Source organism: Aquarana catesbeiana, linkage group LG02, assembly GCF_042186555.1.
Source record: "Aquarana catesbeiana isolate 2022-GZ linkage group LG02, ASM4218655v1, whole genome shotgun sequence".
NCBI classification, from domain to species: Eukaryota; Metazoa; Chordata; class Amphibia; order Anura; family Ranidae; genus Aquarana; species Aquarana catesbeiana.
In genome coordinates this window covers 669,321,288-669,339,856 of record NC_133325.1, presented here as the reverse complement: position 1 = coordinate 669,339,856, position 18,569 = coordinate 669,321,288, and positions in this window count along the sequence as shown.

Here is an 18,569-nt window from a genome sequence, read left to right as displayed (position 1 = left end):
TGGATTGCTTAAAATGGGACAGTAATATTTATCCACAATATCTCCCAGGATATATGTAAAGACTATTCTTGGTTTGTTTGATTCTGAACTCAACATGTTAGTTTAGAGAGCTGATCACATTGGTCTCTAGAACTGGGTAGGAGCCGGACAGTCTACTCCTACTATAGTTTGTTGCCTACTAGGCTGAGGAGGGGGGGAGATCACTGTTTGTATTGTTAATTGTAATTAGCTCCTGCTATTGTGAGAAGGTGTCCTGTGTTTATACTAATGTGTGAAGTTCGGTGACAACAAGTCTGACCTGTAGTGAGATCCCGATTAATCATAACAATGCTCCGGAGGGCATGGAGTCACATCGGCTGCTTTAAGGGATTAGTTAATTAGCTCATGTTAATTCTGTTTCTGGTTACAGTTGTATTGTTAGAGTAATATGAGCAGGAGGGGGGGAACCTCCTCTTTAACTGTATATAAAGACTTGTATTTTGGTTCTAGAAAATGAGTCCATGTTCAGCAACCAAACAAGTATCGTCTTATTTTGTGCTTGTGAGCGGTTGGAATATCTGATATCTATACTCAGACTGGGAGGAAGTAGTATATGACGAAAGCACTCAAGCGGAGTGTAGGGACGTTGCGTTACATAATGCCATAAATCAATAACCTATTTTGTAGGCGCTACAACTTTTGCGCAAACCAATCAATATACGCTTATTGCTTTTTTTTTCACCAAAAATATGTAGAAGAATACATATCGACCTAAACTGAGGAAGACATTTTTTTTTAAAAATTGGGGATATTTATTTTAGCAAAACGTAAAAAAAAAATGTGTTTTTTTCAAAATTGTGGCTCTTTTTTTGTTTATAGCGCAAAAAATAAAAACCGCAGAGGTGATCAAATACCACCAAAAGAACGCTCTATTTGTGGGAAAAAAATGATCAAAACTTCATATGGGTACAGCGTTGCATGACTGCGCAATTGTCATTCAAAATGTCACAGTGCTGAAAGCTGAAAATTGGCTTGAGCAGGAAGGGGGAGAAAATGCCCTTTATTGAAGTGGTTAAAGAGGAACTGCAGTCTGCTCACATAATTTGTAATAAAAACATCTTTGCCATTCTGAAGCTTCCCTCCAACCACTTTGCATATTATTTTATATATACTGTGATTCTGTACTTGCCAAATATGCTGCAGAAATCTCCCTCCACTGAGTCTGGCTGCATCCATTTTAACTGTAGGCAGCTGAAGCTGCTGCCTGTTCACTTCCTGGATTTACACAGACACACAGAGGCACAGCTCCAGCTCTACAGCTCTCATTGGCCCTCTTATGACTTATCACCACTCCCTTCCGGGCAAACGCTCACGAGAGTGAGAGAGAGCTGTGCATGATGTCATAAGTCTAGGCTTATGACCAGACAAAAAACAGGAAGTGGGCTGTATAAGGTATTTACTGGCAGAAAAAAAATGTTTTAGACCCCTTTCCCACTAAGGCGCTTTTCAGGCGCTTTCACGCTATAAAAAAGCACCTGAAAAGCTCACGAAAAAATAATTAAATTAAAATCAATGAATGCTTTCACACTGGGGCAGTGCGCTGGCAGGGTGGTGAAAAAACGCCCCTCTCCATTGAAATGAGTGGAAAGCTCTTCAAAGGCGCCTGAAAAGCTCTTCAAAAGCGCTCAGTGTTTTACTGGCAGTTTAGAAGAGCCTCAGTGTGAAAGTGGCCTTACTATCCAAAGTTAAAACAAGGGCAGAAGATTTAATAGATGGAAAGTTGAAGAAATTACTGAAGGTCCCCTTTAACATGTTAAAGTAGCTTTCTTTTTTGACAAACCAACTTTGAGGACTGGGGGGGGCAGTGCCCCAGCACCCCTTATGGACTTATGGATCGGCCGCCACTGCTGCAGCATTTTCATTAGTGGGGCACTCTGCAATGCACCGCTGTGTGTTAGCACGCAAGGCAGTGTGTTGCAACACTGGCGGGTTGTGAATCTTACCGCAGCACACTAATGCATGTTACGTGTGTTACCACACGTTGCTGTAATATGCAATGGTGTGTTTTATCACAGTGCAGTGGCGTGAACAAGCGCTAAATGAAAAATAGTACTACTACTACTTAGCAGGTAGGATGTGCATTACCACAGTAGATAGAAACAGACAAATTAAGCTGAGGAATCTTCTTTCTTTGAGAAGGATACTATCTTTGGAAAAGCAGTAAATGTTATCTGTAACCTTCTGAGAAAACCATATAGTGTCACAGACTAATTAACATAATGTCAAAAGCTTCATTGTGAAAAATGCTTTGTCAATTTTACATTTTGTGGCAAGAATAAGCTTCAAAAGCCTCATGAACGCCTTTCAAAGAGCTTATTAATTTTCCAAAGCTTTTCTAAGAAATCTGTCTTGTCCACTGAAATAAGAATAATTGAAGACAAGTTTCAACAACCTATTTTTCATAAAACACACGGTCCTACAGAAACAATTAAAAGATAGTGCAAATAAAGCACAGTATGAGCAAACACATTACTCGTTTGAATAAAACCTTTAGCTGTGTACAGGTTGACAGTAAACGAAGATTACATTAGTGCTCCAGTGCTTGTTAATAGTCTCTTGTTCTATGTATAGCATTCTTAATGAAGAAGAGTCCTTCCTACTGTGTTAAACAGCTACTTGTGAGCAGTAATCACTTCTATCATCCTTATTGCTGCAAGAAATGCAAATAAAAAAGTTTTCGCACCACAACTTTAAATTGATTGAAAGTGGATATTCCATGCCCACATGACTCCACACTCTTGGCAACAAACAGGAAAGCCATTTTAACTTTGAGGGGATTTCCAGTGTGCTTCCATCACCCCAGAGCTCCCTCAAATCCTCTGCATGCCCCATGTTTCCCTTCTTTTTACAGTGCTTGGTATTCTAGAATCTTACTATCCTGATAAAATGGCAAGAATACTTCACCAATGTATTTGATTGGTCAACCTGCAAGGTAATGGTTTTGGCAGAAGTGAACTCTAAGAGCCCTTTTAGATGTACTGTAGTTCTTATTGTCCTCTGAAAAACGATCCGAATAGCAATTGTACAATACAGGACTGTGCCGCTGCTGTAAACCGAGTGTTCTGCTTGCAGCTTCAGTGAGGCCCTATTGAACCCAATGGGCAAGTTTGACAGGTGGAACCGCCTGTCAAACTCTACACCCTGAGTTAAAAATGCTGTGATTGCAGCAGGTGTACAGCCCAGCCACCCATCTAGAAAGAGCCCTGAAAAAACAACTCATTCTCATGGTAAATCTGGAAAGATGCAGGGATGGGTCCCCTTTGTGTATTTATATTAGTGGGACAGAATCAGAGGGTGGTTCTGGATTTCAACCTTGAAAGTCGAAGGCCAGGTTCACATATGTGCGGCCGCAGTTCACAGCTTGGGGACTCTGTACAGTGGTTCAGGTGGGATTCAGGTCAGAATTTTTGCCTGTATTCGCACTTGAACTGGACCCAAAGACGCACAGGACCCTTTTGCAATTCGGACAGCAGCCACCCCGGGCCTGTGTGAACCGGCTCCATTGAGAGCCGGTCACACTCGCCTGTCATGCAAATTGGATGCACGGAAAGCTGCATTCGCTTTGCATATATTTGAACTAAGCCTAAACAGCCCATAGATTATGCAATTTTCTTTCCTTCCATCACAATTGGAAGGAAAGAAAATTACTAGATTCCCCATCAACACAGTTAGTGTTGATGGGGAAATCCCTTTAGTGGAGCTATTGTGTTCTGTCCAATAGGTTTAAATGGTTATTTGTGCAAAGCATTGTAATCCATGTCATTTAAAACGGAGATCCACCCAAAAGGGGAAGCTCCACTTGTTTGCATCCTCATCCACTGCCACATTTGACACTTTTTTTGGGAGGGGGGAGCAGGTACCTGGTTTTGACAGGTACCCACTCCCACCGCCGGGTAAGATCACCGAGGTAATCTACAAGTATGTTCGGCCCCTCCTTCTTCCTCCCCCCTCCCCAGCTGCCTTCTGGGACACACACAGGTCCCAGATGACGCTGGACTTTTCACAGAGCACAGTGAGATTCACAAATGCACAGTAGATAACCAGCAGTGAAGCCTTCAGGCTTCACTGCTGGTTTCCCTTAGTTAAGTTGCTGGTGCCTGCACCCAAAGGCGATTGAAGATGCTGACATCGCTGGATCCCTGGACAGGTAATTGTCCTTATATTAAAAGTCAGCAGCTACAGCATTTGGCAGAATACTAACTTTATAGCAATGCTAAGATGCATGTTAGTATTTTCTGATATTTCAGATTTATGTTGGTGGCCTGAATCACACATGGCTTCATACATCTCTAAGAAATTCTACAGAACTCGCCAACATACTGTAATTAAAGTTGATGTCTAACCACAACCATCCCCCCTCCACTGTAGCAGTTAAAAAATATATAAACAAAGTTAAAGAATAATTCCTGATTGGTCCAACTTAGACCAATGCACTGCCGCCAGCAGTGACTATTGTGCTTTGCCAGCAGTGAAGGCTCCCTGTGCACAATGGTCACTGCTGGCGGCAGTGCATTGGTCCAAGTTGGACCAATCTGGAATTATTTTTTAACTTTATTTTTATTTATTTTTGTGAATGCTACAGTGGAGGGGGGCAGTTCCGGCTAGACATCAACTTTAATTATAATATGTTGTGGAGACCTCTGGAATCCCTTAGTGATGCATGAAGCCATGCGTGATTCACGTCACCAACATAAATCTTAAATATCAGAAAATACCAACATACTGTACGTCTTAGCACTGCTATAAAGTTAGTATTCTGCCTTCATAATTTCTACAATGTACTTAAATAACACGGATAACAATCCTTTGAGAAAATAACCATTTAAACATAATGGATACAAAGAACATTGGAAAATGTCTAATGTGCTAGTTTGAACCTATACATCAACATTTTTGTGAACTGCTCCACTAAACAACTTCCACATGGATATTATTCACAAATGCCCATATGAGAGTACTTAGAATATCAATCTTCCTTTGCCTAGCTGCTATTTAATGCATCATAATACTAGTAAACTTGATGGACGGCCATAGATGATTGAGTGGAGATGTTAAAAGTAAAGGACAAGAGGAGGTAATATCTGTCATTCAAAATATATCTTGCAGTCTATAGATCGACATGAAGCCTACTATCTAAACTGCAATTAGGTAAATAATTTACACGGAAATTTTCAGTGACTGAAAGACTGGCCAATAAATATTTGAATGCATTACTTTGTTTTATATTATTGCTTGTTTACATGCTAACGATCAGTCACTGTGACACAGAAAACATAATCGCTGATTTATGAACCAGAATTACATGAAGAAGCAATATGTTACTGTAATTTTCCCATCAATGAAATATTGCATATAAAAGCTATGAAGTCTGCTTTACTCATTTTTCTTTTTTAGAAGTTTGAGAATATTTCTTAAAGCAGAAATAAAATCAGCTGTCTGCCGCAAAAAAAACCCTCAAAAAACTCAAAACCCCTTTTTCTTTAATTCAGCAAAAAAATGCTAAATGCTCTCAAGACCTGTATTTGAGCCCTTAGACCTAAAACTCCTAGAACTGCCATAGGAAAGCATTACAAGTACATTACAGTACAATGTCAGGTAATAACTTAAAGTCCATCAACAGACTCTAGTGCTTTTCTTGATACACAGGCATTTTCAATACAATTTGACATGTCTTTAAAGAAATGTAATGTATCCCTTTTTATCATTAAATGCAGCTGAAATGCCGTATTTTTTGTGCACCCTGCTAGGCAAAGCTGGACGGTAGGAAGGACTGCGCAGGGCTTTTTTCTAATTTCTCCAAGCTCCTGCAGATAAATCAAAGTGCTGTCAATCTAAAGGACTGTTGGCAGAGTTAAGAATGCCTATTCCCTGGTATGGCAATCAAACAAACCAACATCTAAGCAGCTACAGCAGCAGCAGCAGCAAGGGTGACAACGCTGTACTGATTTCACTCTATCAAAGCAAGTGCCTATCCAGGGTTTTAGTGGCAGGCTAAACATATTTAAAAAGTGTTCTAGGGTGTACTTTGAAAAACCAGAGAGCCCATCCTACGTCACATATGTGATATTAGAATTTGACCATACTTCTACTTTAAATGTTAGACCCCTTTCACACCGAGGGCGTTTTGCAGGCGCTATAGCGTTAAAAAATAGCGCCTGCAATCCGCCCTCAAACAGCTGCAGCATTGTCTACAGTGCTTTCACACCGGAGCGCTGCGCTGGCAGGACGTCAGGAAAAGTCCTGTCAGCAGCTTCTTTGGAGCGGTGTGTTTACCGCTCCTCCACCGCTGCTCACCATTGAAATCAATGGGGCAGCGCTGGGATACCGCTGGCAAAACGCCGCTACTGCAGCGCATTGCGGGTGGTTTTAACCCTTTCTCGGCCGCTAGTGGGTAAAAGCGCCCCGCTAGCGGCCGAAATGCGGCGCAAATCCGATGGTAGAACGCCGCTATTTATAGCGGCGTTTTACCGCCGACGCTATAGGCGGCTTGTTGTGAAAGAGGTCTTAGAAGAATAAAAAGTTAAAGAATTTAAGGTTTTAATCAAGCTAAATTCTAAAGGAAAGAATAATAAAAAAAAAGTTATACTTACCTGCTCTGTGCAAAGGTTTTGCACTGAGCAGCCCTGATCCTCTTTTTTTGGGTCCCCTGCTGGTGCTCCTGGAGTGCATTAAGGTATACAACCTTCAACCTTTCTAACCACTTTAAAACAGCTCCCACCCCCTTCTAACTCCTTTTCTAATTACCCTGTAGAAGGAAGATGCTTATACTTACCTATTCTCAGGGTGCTCCTGCTTACATTTACCTATTCACATGGTCAGCTCCCAAAGGCAGTTGCAGGGTAGAGGAAAGAGGACCAATACCAGATGACCTATAGTAGGCCAATGGGTGATGTCACCAGGCATTCCAGCCATTGTTGGCGCTCTCTCCTCTCCCCTCAAGCCAGTCGCTAGGGTGATTACATGACCGGACAGAGCACCCTAAAAATAGATAAGTAGTATCTTCCTTCTACAGGGCAGTTAGTATGGATGTCAGGAGGGGGGTGGGAGCAGTTTTAGGCTTAGTTAGTTAGAGCCTGGAAATCCACTTTAATACAACTCTCTACTGTTAAGCAACACATACATGGAGCGAATTTCCACAACCTGCTGGACAGAAATTCTATACTAGCTGCTAGCGATAATCGCATGCAAAATCTGGCAGGCTGGTAGTACTCAAGTTGATTGATTGATCAATTTGGTACATTCAGCCTGCCTATACGTGGCTTAAACCATCTATGTGCAGCCTTATTAAAGTAAAGCAGCCCATAGATGAGTCCGTCTTTTTTTAGCTCTATGAGAGGGTTGAATGGATAAAACTGACCTGATTCTCTGTGCATTTTTATTCTGACAGTGGGGAGACTTTCCCACCATCAGAATACAATGATCAGCGCTGCTAGCTATAGCTGATCGAGCAGCATTTATCTGATAGGCTGGTTGTACAAAAGTGGATCGGTAGACTTCCTAATACATGGTCCCAGCTGAACTGGCCAAATTGCAATCTATGTATTGTCAGCTTATAAGCTTGTAAATTTGCAGGCACCATAAGGTGCCAACCCTACTTTTGTGAGTGCTCCCCTGCCATCCCAATATAACACTCCAGCAACTCAAAAATACCTGTCATTTCTAGTATAAAGTATGTGTGGCTGGGTACATCTGGCTGGGTACTGTGACAAGTGGAGTTCGTCTAGACTTTTCAAGATTCTGGATTGGGGTGTTATGGGACTGCTGGAAAGCAGTGGTGGCTGGTGTTTTTTTTTGTCAAACAATCCATCTAGGTTGTGGGCGGGCAGCACTCCTACGGGTGGCGGCTTCTATCGTGTCTCCTCTGCATCACGGTGGCTTCTGCCGTGCGTCTCTTCCCTCCTTCTAGGCGCCCAATAGGATCGCCTGTCCTTTCAGCCAATCAGGTGATGGGTCTCAGGACCCGCTTCCTGATTGGCTGGGAGGAGGATCAGTGTGGCAAAAGCGAATATTCATTCGCTATTGTCACACAACTGGGTGGGCTCAGAGCGCAGTACTCTGCTCCCCAAACCCATCCTTTTTTAAAGCCTATTAGAGCCTCTGACTCTAATCACGTGCTTAAAAAAAAAAAATACACCCGCCCACATTGGAATCCATGGTCCAGCACTGCCCTGCATGTAGATCAGACCCTAATGGACGGGCCGCCACTGCTGGAATGGTAGAAGCAAGCCCATTATGAAGCATGCTGTAAAGATGGACAATTGATTCTAAGTCTTGTTAGAGCTGAACAGAGCTGTGTCCTGAATTAAGCCAGGCACCTTTTTAAATGTATCAAATTGCAAAAAATAAAAAAACAACACAAATAGCCAAGCCTATCAAGCTTGTAATGATAATTATGATAATTGTGCTTGCAGTCCTCAGATAGTACTTTCCATAATGGGCTTAGTTAAAGTATATCAGCAACTAAAAAGCTTTGGACATTGTTTTAAAATGTTGCAAACTACATCAACAAAGAATTCTGAATAACAAAGGTGTTTTAAAGGGGAGTACAGTTCTGCACTCATGTGAACTCTTTTCAGCAGACAGGTTAAAGCCCACTTCTGCTGACGTCACAGAGCCAATCCAGGCTCGGGCAAGACCGAGACAATGGAGTCGGGATCTGCCCACATGCCTGGATTGTCACCCGACTCACTTCTCAGCGAGCCGCCCCCTCCGCAGCCCAGCACTCCAGTGAGCGAGGGGGGAAGAGCAGAGAGCTGCTGACTGACAGTCAGCCTGAATAGGTTTACTCTGAGTGTCAGGCATAGGCCAGGGCTTCTTCAGGGACTGCACATAACAGATGGCTTGGTATAAATACAGTGTAATCCAGCTCCCTATTAGCATGCCATTGGTCTATATTGAGTGACTTCACTTGTTGAGCCCGGACTCCAGTAAAATTAAAACCTCTCCCTTGCACTGGAGCTTTACTCATCAGATCCTCCACACCCCCCCCCCCCCCAAGCATACTGTACAGTACAATGCTCCCATGTGGATTGACCCTTGTTGCCCTCATATCCAATGCAAGGCTAAGGTCCCTGCATCTGTCTTTTTCAAATCCCCTAGACAGAAATGAGCAGCTAACACTCACAGTGCAGGCACAGCCCCACTGCAAGAGAGGACTTTTTCCTGGAGTTCAGCTTTAACACATATGACTAGCTTTACACCCCTTTCGCACTTCAAAGTCGTGCAATTTTACCACGACTTCGCCACTGTGATTTTGCCACAATTTTACCGCAATTTGGGATCAGTACTACTATGTACGACTTTACAGGGTTGGGGTTTACAAATGCTTTGACCCTAAGCTTGTGCTTACAAAGTCGTACTGAAATCCTGTCTATTATTCAGGTACAATTTGCATGCTACTTGAGGGTTTAACATTGAGGTCTATGGACATCAACTTGCATGGAAGTTGGACCAAAGTAGTGCGGGGACTACTTTGAGGTCGGCACAACTTAAAGTCGTGCCAATATGAATGGTAGTCATTGAAAATCATGGAGAATGATTTGTCACATGATTTTGCAGTACAAAATCATGGGACAAGTCGTATAAGTGTGAAAAGGGCCTTAGGCTGCAAGCACGTGGGCAAATGAAATTAATCCAATATATGCTGGGTCTGTTTAAGAGTGGCTGGCAGAAAAATCCAGCCAAAAAATGCTTGGTCTGGCTCGTATTTACATATTCGTTTATGTGCATATAATGTTTAGAGGCACATGTGCTTAAACTCATACTATTGGCTAGAATATTCTCCTGTTTTATCCACTAGAATGAAATCACAATCCCCTGTCCGCTATCACGGGGGGTGCTTAACAGTAACATGGTACACCCTAAATACGGGTGTGAGTGTTTTTTTTTTAAATGTCGCTTTAAAATATAAATCTAAGACAGATCAAAATCGCATGACAAGTCACAGCCTATTGCCGTCAATCGCTCTGCTCAAATCGGTGTGATGCCAACTTTGCGGTGCTGCATCAATTTGAAAAAGTAGTTGCTGCACTACTTTTGGCTATTTCAGGTGCGACTTGCATAGACATCTGTGCACAGATGTCTTTTAAGTTGCACTGACATGCGGCTTTGAAATTGTGCAATTTCAGATGAAGTTGCGCGATTTCAAAGCCGCAGTCAGTGTGAACGGGGTGTTAATGCCAAAATGTCCAAGGACACATTGGAGTTCTTTTACTAAAGGTAAATAGTCTGTGCACTGCTAGTGCAGTTGCTCTAGATCTGAGGAGAACATGCAAGTAAAATTTAAAAAAAATGCATTTTTACTTGCATATGACTGGATGATAGTAATCAGCAGAGCTTCCCCTCAGATCTAGCGCAACTGCACCTGCAGTACACAGACTATTTACCTTTAGTAAATCAACCCCATTGGCTAATATACAACCACAATCAGAGGCATAAGAAAAAGGAAAACACTTCTAAAAGTGGCATTTTTTCTGCTTGTGTACATGAGGTCTAAGGGCCAGACAACCTGCTCCATGATTCTCTGTTTCAGAAGAGATGAAATGATTACATTCCTGGAATTCTGTTTTTGAGATGAGCACTAGGAGGAGTCTGGAGCAGCATTTCCTCCACTGAATATACTGTATCTATTTTAGCCTCCATATCATAGCTTATGTACAAACGTCAGCAAGACTGTTAACATTAACATTTAAACAGAGGTCCACTTTAAAGTGACACTAAGCTCAGGCATGTAATGATGAAGGGGTCCAGATTGGCCCCGAAATGCTGCATTTTTACACTGTAATGTGGTCTTTATGAATTGAAGTCTTTGGATGTTACTTAAAGATCTATGGTGTGCTGGCAAGAATGTATGATGATGTGTGATGTTATGGTTCCCAGCTAGCTGTTGCTGCAGCACCCATTTATTATTATTATTATACAGGATTTATATAGCGCCAACAGTTTGCACAGTGCTTTACAACATGAGGCAGACAGTACACTTACAATACAAATCAATACAGGAGGAATCAGATGGCCCTGCTCGTTAGAGCTTACAATCTAGAAGGGAGGGTCAAGTGGAACAAAAAGTAATAACTGTGGGGGATGATCATCAGATGAGAAAATTAAAATACAGTTGTTAGGTGTGAGTAGGATAGGCTTCTCTGAAGAGAAGGGTTTTCAGGGATCGTCTAAAAGCTAATAGAGTAGGAGATAAGCGGACCGATTGGGGTAAGGCATTCCATAGGATTGGAGGGGCTCTAGAAAAGTCCTGGAGGCGAGCATGGGAGGAGGTGACGAGGGAACTAGAGAGCAGAAGGTCTTGAGAGGAATGATGAGAACGAATAGGTTGGTATTTAGAGACTAGGCTAGTGATGTAGCTGCGGGCTAAATTGTGGATGGCTTTGTAAGTAGTTATTAGTATTTTGAATTTAATTTGTTGGGTGAGTGGAAGCCAGTAGAGGGATTGACAGAGAGGGGTAGCAGAGACAGAGCGATTGGTAAGGTGGATGAGTCTGGCAGCAGCATTCATGATGGACTGAAGGGGTGATAGACTATGTAGAGGTAAGCCAATGAGAAGGGAGTTGCAGTAGTCGAGGGGAGAGATGACCAGGGAGTGAATTTAATTCTTAGCCTATTCTCGAAACGTGTGTGATGAAGATATCAATAGTCGGCAACCGCAAGCCAAATATGTTTGTTATGCAGTTGCGGCGTTGGTTCCGCAATGTAGAACTGCTGTTCAGCAATAGAAATAAAAAACAGGCATCAAGAGATGGCAGTATCACCTTCTGAACGCCTACTAACCTCCTTTGACCACCCTCTGAAAAGTGATCTACCATGGATGGCTTTCTGGTGGTGGTGGTGGTGGGGGGGGGGGGGGCGGGTGGCGGTAAATAGTGCTACTAGTGTGAAAGGAGCCCTAAGTCTAGTACACACTGCAAGTTTTTTTTTTTCAACCCAGTGGGCTGAACAAGAATAAAAACTGACAGCTCAGGTCAGAGCTGCTATACTAACAATCTGATGTTAGTACAGCGATCTCCCCTGCTCTTCTTTTGTGTTCTGACAGAGGGACGGCCCCCCCGCAAGAACACTCTGGTCAGTGCTCACAGCCATTGACTCAGAGCGCTGAACGGGAGCCGCTCGGTAGACCTTTTTCACTCATACCTCTTCAACAAAAGCCGGCCGGCTTCTGTCAGACCAGCTGCCATACACACAGGTCGAATGTCAGCCGGTGTCTATTGAACTGATGGATGTCACCTGATATTCGGCCCATGTGTATGGGGCTTTAGGGTCCTTTCACATGGGCGTAATCAGTTCAGTCACATTTTTTGCTAAGAAAATACGGATGAATACGGTTTCAAGTTACATCTGTATACATTTCAGTTCAGATCTGTTTTTACATTGTTTTTTTTTTCAGTTGTTGCAAAAAACAATTATAGGAAGCAAAAGGATGAACAAAAAATATTTCTTGCCTAAATACAGACATAAATGGAACAGATCTAAGGCTAGATTCACACTACTAAGAGTGGGAGAAGACATGTAAATTGCACGCCTTCCCAGGCAGCCGCATCAAAAACGCAATGCTTTTAGGCAAACAATCCTCAATGGCACCCCACGCACTGGCAAGTGCAGCATGGTTTCCCCCATGCGGACTCACATGGTGCCAAAGCACCATACTATTTCCCTGTGACTGCGTTTTTCGAAAAGGTGCAAGGACTTTTTCTCTGTTTCAGCAGCCTATTCAAATGAATGGGCTTCTGTGCCCACCCAAACGCAGCTGCAGAGAGACATAAAGATGTGAACCTAGGCTAGGCAGACGGCAGCCGTTTACATCTGTCTAAATAGAAAAGGACACAGCCTTCTTCCGTTTAAAAAAAAATGGGCCTCTATTCATCACCTTTATATTAGTATTACTATCCATATTCTCACACATTCTGCACTACGACTGCTTATAATCCTATACAAATTAATGCTTTATTATTACACTACTGTGCAAAAATTTTAGGCAGGTGTGAAAAAATGTTGTAAAGTAAAAATGTTTTCAGAAATAGAATTACTAATAGTTTATTTTTATCAATTGACAAAATGGAAAGTAATTGAACAGAAGAGAAATCCAAATCAAATTAATATTTGGTGTGACCACCCTTTGCCTTCAAAACAGCATCAGTTCTTCTAGGTACACTTGCACACAGCTTTTGAAGGAGCTCAGCAGGTAGGTTGTTCCAAACATCTTGGAGAACTAACCACAGATTTTCTGTGGATCTAGGCTGCCTCAAATCCTTCTGTCTCTTCATTTAATCCCAGACTTGATGATGTTGAGATCAGAGCTCTGTGGGAGACAAACCATCACTTCCAGGAGACTCCTTGTTCTTCTTTACACTGAAGATAGTTCTTAATGACATTGGCTGTATGTTTGGGGTCGTTGTCCTGCTGCAGAATAAATTTGGGACCAATCACACGCCTCCCTGATAGTATGGCATGATCGATAAATATTTGCCTGTAATTCTCAGCATTGAGGACACATTGATCCTGACCAAATGCAGCTCCAAACTTGCAAGGAACATCCACCGTGCTTCACTGTTGCCTGCAAACACTTATTATTGCACTGCTCCCCAGCCCTTATACCGCGTACACACGACCGGTTTTGCTGTTGGAATAAACTCCGAAGGTTTCTCCGACAGAATTCCATTCAAGCAGTCTTGCCTACGCACGACCAACCGTTTTTGGTCCGTCGGAACAGCATACAGACGAGCGGTTTTCCCGATAGGAATTGGTTCCGTCGGAATTATTTAGAACATGTTCTATTTCTAGGTCCGTCAGAGTTTTCGAAAAAAAAAGTCAGATGAGGCACACACACGATCGGAATAGACGATGAAAAGCTTCCGTCTGACTCTTTCTGTCGGACATTCCGCTCGTGTGTACGTGGCTTTAGCGAACAAACTGCCTTCTGCTGCAGCCAAGTATTTCACCTTTTTACTCATCAGTCCACAGCACCTGCTGACATTTTTCTGCACCCCAGGTTCTGTTTTCATGCATAGAACATGGAAAAAATGCATAAGTGGGGTACACACTTTGAGAAAATCGGAAGAGAAGTTCCGTACAAGGCACGATCGTTCGATTTTCATAGCGTGTATACACAACTTTCAACATCCGATTCAGACTTTCCAAACAAAAATTCTAAAGGGACAAACTTCAACATTTTTCTGGTACGGGAAACAGAGCTAATGATGTTTGCCTAATGTGTACTGTTTTTGTATGAGAAAAATCGGATAGGAAAGACTGCTCATGATCAGAAACAATAAACAACAAAAAGAAAGCCTTTGTCATTCCAGAATTTTCATTCAATTAGTGCCATCTTTGGTTTCGACACGCTGTGAAACATCAAGGAAAACCGGGCGACCGTCCATCTGATTATCTTATAGTGTGTACTGGGCTTAAGAGACTATGCACGAAAGCATTCTTAATTTACAGCATTTTTTCACACCTGCCTAAAACTTTTGCACAGTACCGTACGCACATTGCATCTACATTATGTTTCTTTGCTCCTAATATTGCTGAAGTGAAATTTTGATTTCCTGTGTACCGCTTTTGTATAGCTTGTGATGCTCTTGCTGTACATTACCCAACTTAATTTAAATAAAGAATGCAATAAAAAAAATGGACCTGAATGGACACAGAGGTAGATGGATGATCATCCATCCGTTTACACCTGCAAGCCTATAGATTACAGTCTGTTTTTCATCTGAAAATTGGACAAATGGAACGCCTGTGTGAAAGGGCCCTACAGCTTCAATTTAGACATGCAGTTGTCGGGTAGGGGGTGTGCATGTGAGGTTGAGCCATGTTTTTGCTGCCTGCCCCCCCTTAACCACTTGTCACCCGCATAACACCGTTATACAGTGGCAAAGTGGCTCTATTGTGCCAGATCATGTACCTAGTACGTGATCCAGCACTTAACGGCAGGGGGCACGCACGTGCGCAGCTTGAGCTGTGATTAGTCACAGCACAAGCCAATCAGCGGGTGCCGGCCATGAACGTGTACAGACCTAACGATTTTCGCTTAATATGCACTGTTTTCGTATGTTTTTTTCGCATGAGAAAAATTGGATACGAAAGACTGCGCATGATCAAAAACAATAAACAACAACAAAAAGGCCTTTGTCGTTCGAGAATGTTTGTACAATTAGTACCATTCTCGTTTTCAACGTGCTGTGAAACACCGAGGAAAACCGGACTATCGTTCGTCCGATCCAGCACTTCCAGTTAGGGAGTGCGCACGTGCGCAGCTTGTGCTGTGATTAGTCACAGCACAAGCTGATCACCTGGTTCTGGCCAATGGATGAAATGGGGTAAATCTTCCGGAGAGCAAGTAGTTAAGCTGCCACAGGCAGCGAACAAGTGTGTTTTTCATATCATGGTCCTTCGTGCCTGCAGCAAAGTTTACCAGACATACAGTGAGGAAAAAAAGTATTTGATCCCCTGCTGATTTTGTACGTTTGCCCACTGACAAAGAAATGATCAGTCTATAAATTTAATGGTCGGTTTATTTTAACAGTCAGAGACAGAATAACAACAGAAATATACAGAAAAACGCATTTCAAAAAAGTTATAAATTGATTTGCATTTTTATGAGTGAAATAAGTATTTGATCCCCTATCAATCAACAAGATTTCTGTCTCCCAGGTGTCTTCTATACAGGTATTGAGATGAGATTAGGAGCACTCTTTTAAGACCCCTTTCACACTGGAGGCATTTTTCAGGCGCTTTAGCGCTAAAAATAGTGCCTGTAAAATGCCTCATCTGCAATCCCAGTGTGAAAGCCTGAGTGCTCTCACACTGGGGCGCTGTGCTGGCAATTAAATCAATGGGCAGAGCCTCGGCAGCGGCGCTTTGCTGGTGCTTTTAACCCTTTATTTGGCTGCTAGCGCGGGTTAAAAGCGCCCTGCTAGCACCTCTAAAATGACGGTAAAGCACCGCTCAAACTAGCGCCACTTTACTGCCAACGCCCTCGAGCTGTCAGCGTGAAAGGGCTCTTAAGGTAGTGCATCTAATCTCAGCTTGTTACCTGTATAAAAGACACCTGTCCCCAGAAGCAATCAATCAGATTCCAATGTCCACCATGGCCAAGACCAAAGAGCTGTCCAAGGATGTCAGGGACAAGATTGTAGACCTACACAAGGCTGGAATGGGCTACAAGACCATCGCCAAGCAGCTTGGCAAGAGGGTGACAACAGTTGTTGTGATTATTCGCGAATGAAACACAAACTGTCAATCTCCCTCGGTCTGGGGCTCCATGCAAGATCTCACCTTAAGGAGTTTCAATGATCATGAGAACGGTGAGGAATCAGCCCTGAACTACACTGGAGAATCTTGCCAATGATCTCAAGGCAGCTAGGACCATAGTCACCAAGAAAACAATTGGTAACACACTACACCGTGAAGGACAGAAATCCTGCAGCGCCTGGAAGGTCCCCCTGCTCAAGAAAGCACATGTACAGGTCCATCTGAAGTTTGCCAATGAACATCTGAATGATTCAGAGGAGAACTGGGTGAAAAGTGCTGTGGTCAGACGAGACCAAAATCAAGCTCTTTGGCATCAATTTGTCGTATTTGGAGGAGGAGGAATCCTGCCCAACAACACCCTCCCCACCATCAAACATGGAGTTGGAAACATTATGCTTTGGGGATGTTTTTCTGCTAAGATGACAGGAAGACCTCCCCGCATCAAAGAGAAGATTGACCAGGCCATGTACCATCAAATCTTGGGTGAGAACCTCCTTCCCGCAGTCAGGGCACTGAAAATGGGTCATGGATGGGTATTCCAGTATGACAATGACTCAAAACATACAGCTGAGGCAACAAAAGAGTGGCTCAAGAGGAAGCACATTAAGGTCCTGGAGTGGCCTAGCCAGTCTCCAGACCTTAATCCCACACACAATACACATCAGCCTCAAAACCCCAATGACTTTGAGAGGATCTGCAAAGAGGAGTGGGACAAAATCAGTAGGGATCAAATACTTTTCCCCCTCACTGTAGCAATTGGGGGGGGGGGCAGCTTATGGCCCAAATGCTACACATCCAGGCAAATAGGGTAGTGCCACAAACTGGATTACAGCACGTTTGTCAACAAAAATGGGGTTAAAACAGGTGATGAGGAAGTGTTGCATCGCTTCCCCACCACCTACCAGTACCCTCTGAACTGCAAAAGTAGATGTGGCTCTGCTTAGAACAATACAATATTAGCCTCATGGGAAATTGTGTAAAAAGAAAAGTGTTTTAAACCAGTGCAAAAATGACATATACATATATAAATGCAAACAGTTTAGCATAAAAAATAAACAGTGCCTTCAAATAAATGTATGAATAATTCATGTTAGTGCAAATAGCATTAAAAGTCCTTTGGTGATTACAAATAAAAGTGACAAGTGCTATCCGTTATTGTGTCCTTAGTATAGTGCTCCAAAAAACGTCTCCAAATTTTTCCTTGGTATAGTACTGCTGTGAAACACTTTTTCTGGTGTTGCAAAAAGAATTCCACAAAAGACCATGAGGCCGCTCCTGATGACGTTGATCTCCTGCTGAGCTGGTGGACTCCGCTGAGGGGATCCGCCTCGTGTGAATAGGGTGTAAGAGGCACGTGTGGAGACACCGGGCACACGGCATAGTCTTCTGAAGCTCGGTTCACACCTAAACCAGCCTCGGATTGCACAGCAATGCTGTCCGTCCCTGTTCTCTCTGTTTCAGGGACGAAACAGGGCAGAATCTTTGCCTGAATTTGGCCCTGAAACGGAGGCAAAGATGCACAGCGTTTCTGTGCAGTGCGCTCCGCAGCCGTCCCGGAGACATGTGAACCGGCTCCATAGAGAGCCGGTCATATTCTCCTGCTATGCGAATTGGATGCGACAAAAATCCGCATCCAATTCGCATAGGTGTGAACCCAGCCTTAGGAATTATTTTTGCTACACCAAAAAAAGGTTCACAGCAGCAAAAAACTGCTTTCACACTGAAAGCACCAGCCGTTAGCGCCGCATGTTTTTCGGCCGCTAGCTGGGAGTTTTCCACCCCAAAAAAAGGGTTAAAAACTCCTGTTTTGCAGCACTTTGGAAGTGCTAATTTTTTCATTCCATTCGGCAGGGCGTTTTAAGATCGCTAAATACAGCGCTCCCAACACGCCCCCAAGATGCTGCTTGCAGGACTTTTTGGAACGTCCGGCTAGTGCATCGAAATATTTTGACGCATCTTTTGGAGCACTATATTAAAACACAATAATGTATAGCACTTGTCACTTTTATTTGCAATCACCAAAGGACTTATATTTGTAGCACTGATCACTTTTAATTTTATTTGCATGAATTTATGAATTATTAATACACTTATCTGAAGCCACTGTTTATTTATTATGCTAAACTGTTTGCATTTATATCTGTAATTTTTGTATTGATATAAAACACTTATCTTTTTACACAATTTCCCATGAGGTTAATACTGTTATAAGCAGTGCCACGTCCACTTTTGTAACACCCTATTCATTTCTGACCCTACCTTAGTAGTAG